Source organism: Oncorhynchus masou, chromosome 33, assembly GCF_036934945.1.
Source record: "Oncorhynchus masou masou isolate Uvic2021 chromosome 33, UVic_Omas_1.1, whole genome shotgun sequence".
Classification (NCBI taxonomy): domain Eukaryota; kingdom Metazoa; phylum Chordata; class Actinopteri; order Salmoniformes; family Salmonidae; genus Oncorhynchus; species Oncorhynchus masou.
Window position 1 is genome coordinate 20,287,363 of NC_088244.1, and position 6,155 is coordinate 20,293,517.

The 6,155-nt window shown below is 42.1% G+C and overlaps 1 protein-coding gene across 1 annotated transcript in view; it reads right to left on the reverse strand.

Annotated features, from left to right (window-relative positions):
* LOC135527531 (ataxin-1-like) overlaps positions 1 to 5,253 on the reverse strand; it is a 51,299-nt gene extending 46,046 nt beyond the window's left edge. The window contains exon 1 of the mRNA XM_064956030.1: positions 4,873 to 5,253. The gene's annotated coding sequence lies outside the window, so the exon portion shown is untranslated. The remainder of the gene's footprint in view (positions 1 to 4,872) is intronic.
* Between the last annotated feature and the right edge of the window lie 902 nt (positions 5,254 to 6,155).

The window sequence follows — 6,155 nt, forward strand, 5'->3', positions numbered from 1 at the left end:
CAACTAGGTTTATGCTTTTCAACTATTTTCAAAGTGAACTCCGTGTTGAGATCCATCTCAGACTATAGCGACACACAAATCACACAGTTCCCTTCTTTTCTTAAAAAATTCATATCTAAGTACATTGTTTTTGTCTAATTGCTTACATTACTTTAAATGATATAGCCACAATAGCATGTTCTCTTCTGTGTGGGTTTGACTGAATTCCAATGCAGGTATGAATGGGCCAAACCCAGACAGTCTAGTTCCTGTGTCTGCCACTCACATCATTCTAACTTACAGTAAAGTGCAACTGAACTTACAGTAATAAACATTTCCGGTTGAAAATGGCCTTTGTGGCATCGATGTTAATCCGAAACATTTAATCTCGTGCCAAAATTGAGTAAAAAATGTAAGTAAGATAATTTTGGTCATAAAGTCAGTAAATTCCAAAAATGATTTTTCTGAGATTTGTGTAACTGAGGATGTCGCAATTTACATGAAGTTTGGCACAGTCTAGTCACGGTTGTCAGTAATCAAATCATCCAGATCTGCCTGGTGTGCTGCAGTTACACACTATCAGTACACACTATCCAATCGCTCACCACAATCAACCTATGAATGTTTATTTAGTTCAGTTGCACTTTTCTGTAAGTTAGAATGATGTGAGTGGCCCATTTATTTCCAGACAACCGAATTAACCATTAGCACCCCCTTATGTTGAAAGAACAAGAATTGTTTTTTTATAAACAGCCTGGGTTTCTCAGATTCAAACATCCTCATATTTGTGAGCTAACATTAGGATCACAACCAGAACTTTTGTTCAAGATATTTCCATGTAGAAAGCAGGAAATCCAGTAAACTGGTTTCCCTGACCAGTCACGTCCACATTGTCATGCTGCATCACGCGGTTGCTAAGTCATTCAGTATGGTGGCTTGTTTGGGACGCTGTCTGTCTGTCTGTCTGTCTGTCTGTCTGTCTGTCTGTCTGTCTGTACCCCCCAACTCCACCACCACATCTGTCTCTACAGTCCATATCTCGCTCACCCCCTCTGCTCTCTACATGGGAGTATCTACCCCCTCTGTTTCTCTGCCAACCCCCACTTCTGCCTCCTCTCTGTCAGTGTCCCCCACCTACCTCCACCTCCTCCCCAATCCCCCTCTCCCATATCTTCCCTATATCTACCCCCATATCTCTCTTTCATATCTGCACTTCTCTCTGTCTGCCCCCCTCCTCATATGTGCCCCTCTGTGACTGTGGCCCCTGGCTATCTCTGGACTGGGTCTATTTCAGCCCACTGCTCTAATTCTTAGCCTGGATTCAGCCAGGCTGAATGGTGAACCTACACCTTTCTATCCCTCACACATACTTACACATTTACAAAGTGGCCCATGCACATGCATTCACTTGCATGAACATACACTGAGGCGCACACGCACATGCACGCACGCACGCATGCACGCAGACACACACACACACGCACGCACGCACGCACGCAACACACACACACACACACACACACACACACACACACACACACACACACACACACACACACACACACACAGGTGTGCACACACATACTCACACACTAGTGCGAAGAGTAATACTCACATAGACACATATAAGCCCACATGCTGTTAGACTCACACTGCTATACCATTAACCATGCACTGTACACACAGGGTGTTGCTCAATATGCATACTACCGTACTCCACGCTCTCATGCTCAAAGTGCATTTTCCAGGAACGTTCTCTTGAGTACATTCTTGTGAGGACGAGAGTGTGGATTTACCTCACGCTGTATTACCTACTGTATTACCTCACGCTGCATCTCGCCATTCACTGAACCTTTTCTAGCCAGGACAATGGCAACAATAGAGACTAAACAGCATATATACAAAGCAAACGTTTAACTTCATAATTATCAGCGAGATGTATGTGAATCGTAGCAATTTAGCTAACCAGATAGAAAAAAAGGCAAAAATGACCGAAAACCAATGTTAACTAAGGTAGATGTCAATTTTTCTTGGGAACTAGCTAACAATTCTTCGTGGCTGGCTAGCTAGCCAATTAGCCCTATTGACTTACTATGGACTTACCCATTCACTGAACCTTCCTTCTTCTAGCCAGGACATTGGAAATAGAGACGGAACAAGATATACACAATGCAAATATTTCACTTCATAACTATCAGCTTGCTATGTGTGAATTGTAATAATGTAGTTAACCAGATATTATAACTGCCAAAAATGACCTAAAGCCAGTGTTATCCAAAGTTGTACAGTGTTATCTATCAGTAGTAGCTAGCAAGTTAGCTCTATTGAATTCCTATGGGCTTACGAACCACACACACTACAGTGGATATTGAAGGCAGGTAACCATGCCAAAATTAACATAGCATGTACAGTTGAAGTCGGAAGTTTACATACACTTAGGTTGGAGTCATTAAAACAAATTTTTCAACTACTCCACAAATGTCTTGTTAACAAACTATAGTATTGGCAAGTCGGTTAGGACTACGCAAGTATAAACATCATGGGACCACTCAGGCGTCACACCGCTCAGGGAGGAGATGCGTTCGGTCTCCTAGAGATGAACATACTTTGGTGCGAAATGTGCAAATCAATCCCAGAACAACAGCAAATGCTGGAGGAAACAGGTACAAAAGTATCTATATCCACAGTAAAACGAGTCCTATATCGACATAACCTGAAAGGCCGCTCAGCAAGGAAGAAGCCACTGCTCCAAAACCGCCATAAAAGAGCCAGACTACGGTTTGCAACTGCACATGGGGACAAAGATCGTACTTATGGAGAAATGACCTCTGGCCTGATAAAACAAAAATTATAACTTTTTGGCCATAATGACCATCATTATGTTTGGAGGAGAAAGGGGGAGGCTTGCAAGCCAAAGAACACCATCTCAACCGTGAAGCACGGGGGTGGCAGCATCATGTTGTGCACTTCACAAAATAGATGGCACAATGAGGGAGGAAAATTCTGTGGATATATTGAAGCAACATTTCAAGACATCAGTCAGGAAGTTTGACCCAAGTTAAACAATTTAAAGGCAATGCTACCAAATACTAATTGAGTGTATGTAAACTTCTGACCCACTGGGAATGTGATGAAAGAAATAAAAGCTGAAATTAATAATTCTCTCTACTATTATTCTGACATTTCACATTCTTAAAATAAAGTGGTCATCCTAACTGACCTTAAACAGGGATTTTTTACTTGGATTAAATGTCAGGAATGGTGATAAATGAGTTTAAATGTATTTGTCTAAGCTGTATGTAAACTTCCGACTTCAAATGTATTTATTAACGTATCAAGGTAAAGTATTGTAGTGAGATGAGATGTCAATAGGTAACAATTTATTCCAAAGTTTTTTCACTCTCGCTTCAATTCAAATAATGACAGCCAATGATTGAAAAAAAATGTGCATGATTTTATATTCATTCATGATTTCATATTTATTCGCATACTTTTCGTTGAAGCATCGATGCATGCTTCAAAATATGTTCAAATGGAGTACGCATTAGAGAAGTGCCCTCCGTGTACCGTTTCGCATACTTTGATTTGGACTCATACTCCGACCCTCCCGTGCTCTAATTTGAGTGCTCGGAGCACGGTAGTAGGCATTTTGAGAAACACAGATAGACTGCTTTACCATAAACCATATACTGGAAACACAGGCTGCTATACCATAAACCATATACAGGACACACAGACTGCTATACCATAAACCATATACAGGACACACAGACTGCTATACCATAAACCATATACAGGACACACAGACTGCTATACCATAAACCATATACAGGACACACAGACTGCTATACCATAAACCATACACTGGAAACACAGACTGCTATACCATAAACCATATACTGGACACACAGACTGCTATACCATAAACCATATACTGGACACACAGACTGCTATACCATAAACCATATACAGGACACACAGACTGCTATACCATAAACCATACACTGGAAACACAGACTGCTATACCATAAACCATATACTGGACACACAGACTGCTATACCATAAACCATGTACTGGACACACAGACTGCTATACCATAAACCATATACTGGACACACAGACTGCTATACCATAAACCATATACTGGACACACAGACTGCTATACCATAAACCATATACTGGACACACAGACTGCTATACCATAAACCATGTACTGGACACACAGACTGCTATACCATAAACCATATACTGGACACACAGACTGCTATACCATAAACCATGTACTGGAAACAGAGACTGCTATACCATAAACCATGTACTGGACACACAGACTGCTATACCATAAACCATGTACTGGAAACAGAGACTGCTATACCATAAACCATATACTGGACACACAGACTGCTATACCATAAACCATGTACTGGACACACAGACTGCTATACCATAAACCATATACTGGACACACAGACTGCTATACCATAAACCATATACTGGACACACAGACTGCTATACCATAAACCATATACTGGACACAGACTGCTATACCATAAACCATATACTGGACAGAGACTGCTATACCATAAACCATATACTGGACACAGACTGCTATACCATAAACCATATACAATCCACACATGCATGTTGTATCTTCTCAGATACGAACACTTCTTTCTCGATCACACAACTCACATAGTCCTGTAATACAGCATATCTTCAAACAACCACTGTATAAACATATTTTATCCAACTCTCTAACTTTCTGTCTCATCAAAGCACACACACACACACACGCGGACGCATGCACGCACGCACACACTCACACACACGCACACACACACTCACGCACACACACACACACTCGGAGGCTAGAAAGCGTTCTGGTTACTTACCTCTCTGGGTGTCTTTGCGTGGTGAGTAACGGAGTGAGTGCTCATTGGATCAGCTAGCCGTAAAGCACAGAGACATACAGCTCTCTCTCTCGCTCTATTTATCTTTTCACCCCCTCTCTCTCTCTCTCTCTCTGTCTCCGACTCAGTCTTCAATATGTTCCTTTCTCTCCACCTTGCCTCACACTCTGTTTGCTCTTAACTCTTCTATGCTCTTACACTCTGCCTCTCTCTCACTCTAGCTTGCTTGATCTCTCTAACTCCCCCTCTCTCTATCTCTCTCGCTCTGTCCCTCTCTCTCTCCCCCTCCCTCTCACTCTCCCTCCCTCCCTCTCACTCTTTCTCTGTCTCTGTCTCTGTCTCTCTCCCTCTCTCTCTCTCTCTCTCTCTCTCTCTCTCCCTCTCTCTCTCTGGGTGTATTATTAGCAAAGCTCAGTACGGGGCTGATAGTTGATGTCAGGCTCATTGTGGGAGCGTTAGCTAGCCGTAGTGTTAGCACTAGCAGCATTAATGGCTCTAGTTTGGCTGAGTGCCCAGAGGCTATGCTCATTAACCTCCCCAGAACGGCGGAATGCACTGGCCCACATCTCACGCTATTGGCTTAACACCTCAGCCTCTCCTCGTATCACAGCACAGTAGAATGGTGGGAAATGTGTGCAGAATGATGGGAAAGTAAACTACCAGTAAACTACCATAACTTGGGTCACTTTCAAGGATTTTATGTAATTTATCACAAGACATCTAGTGGCCCTTTTGGGTACTTCAGATTAGCATAAGTGTCTGTAATTATCCCGAGCCCTCTGTTTGGCGTTATCACATGTAAAATATATTAAATAATCAAATTATACTGAAGAAGAATATAAATGCACCATGCAACAATTTCAATTATTTAACTCAGTACAAATCACATTTTATTTGTCACATGTGCCAAATACAACCTTACTGTGAAATCCTTATTTACAAGCCCTTAACCAACAATGCATTTCTTTTTCTCCCCAAATTTGACCTTGTCTCGTTGCTGCAACTCCTCAACATGCTCAGCAGAGGCAAAGGTGGAATCATGAGTCCTCCAAAACATGACCCGCCTAACCGTGCTCCTTAATACACACCAGCTTAACCCAACAGCCAGCCACACCAATGTGTCAGAGGAAACACCGTTCAACAGTCCCAGTTAAACTTGCTCAGTCAAATAAAGGTTAAATAAAAAATAAACTGCTGACCAGCATCAGCCTGCAAGCACCCGGCCTGCCACAAGGAGTAACAAGGGCGCGATGAGTCAAGTAAAG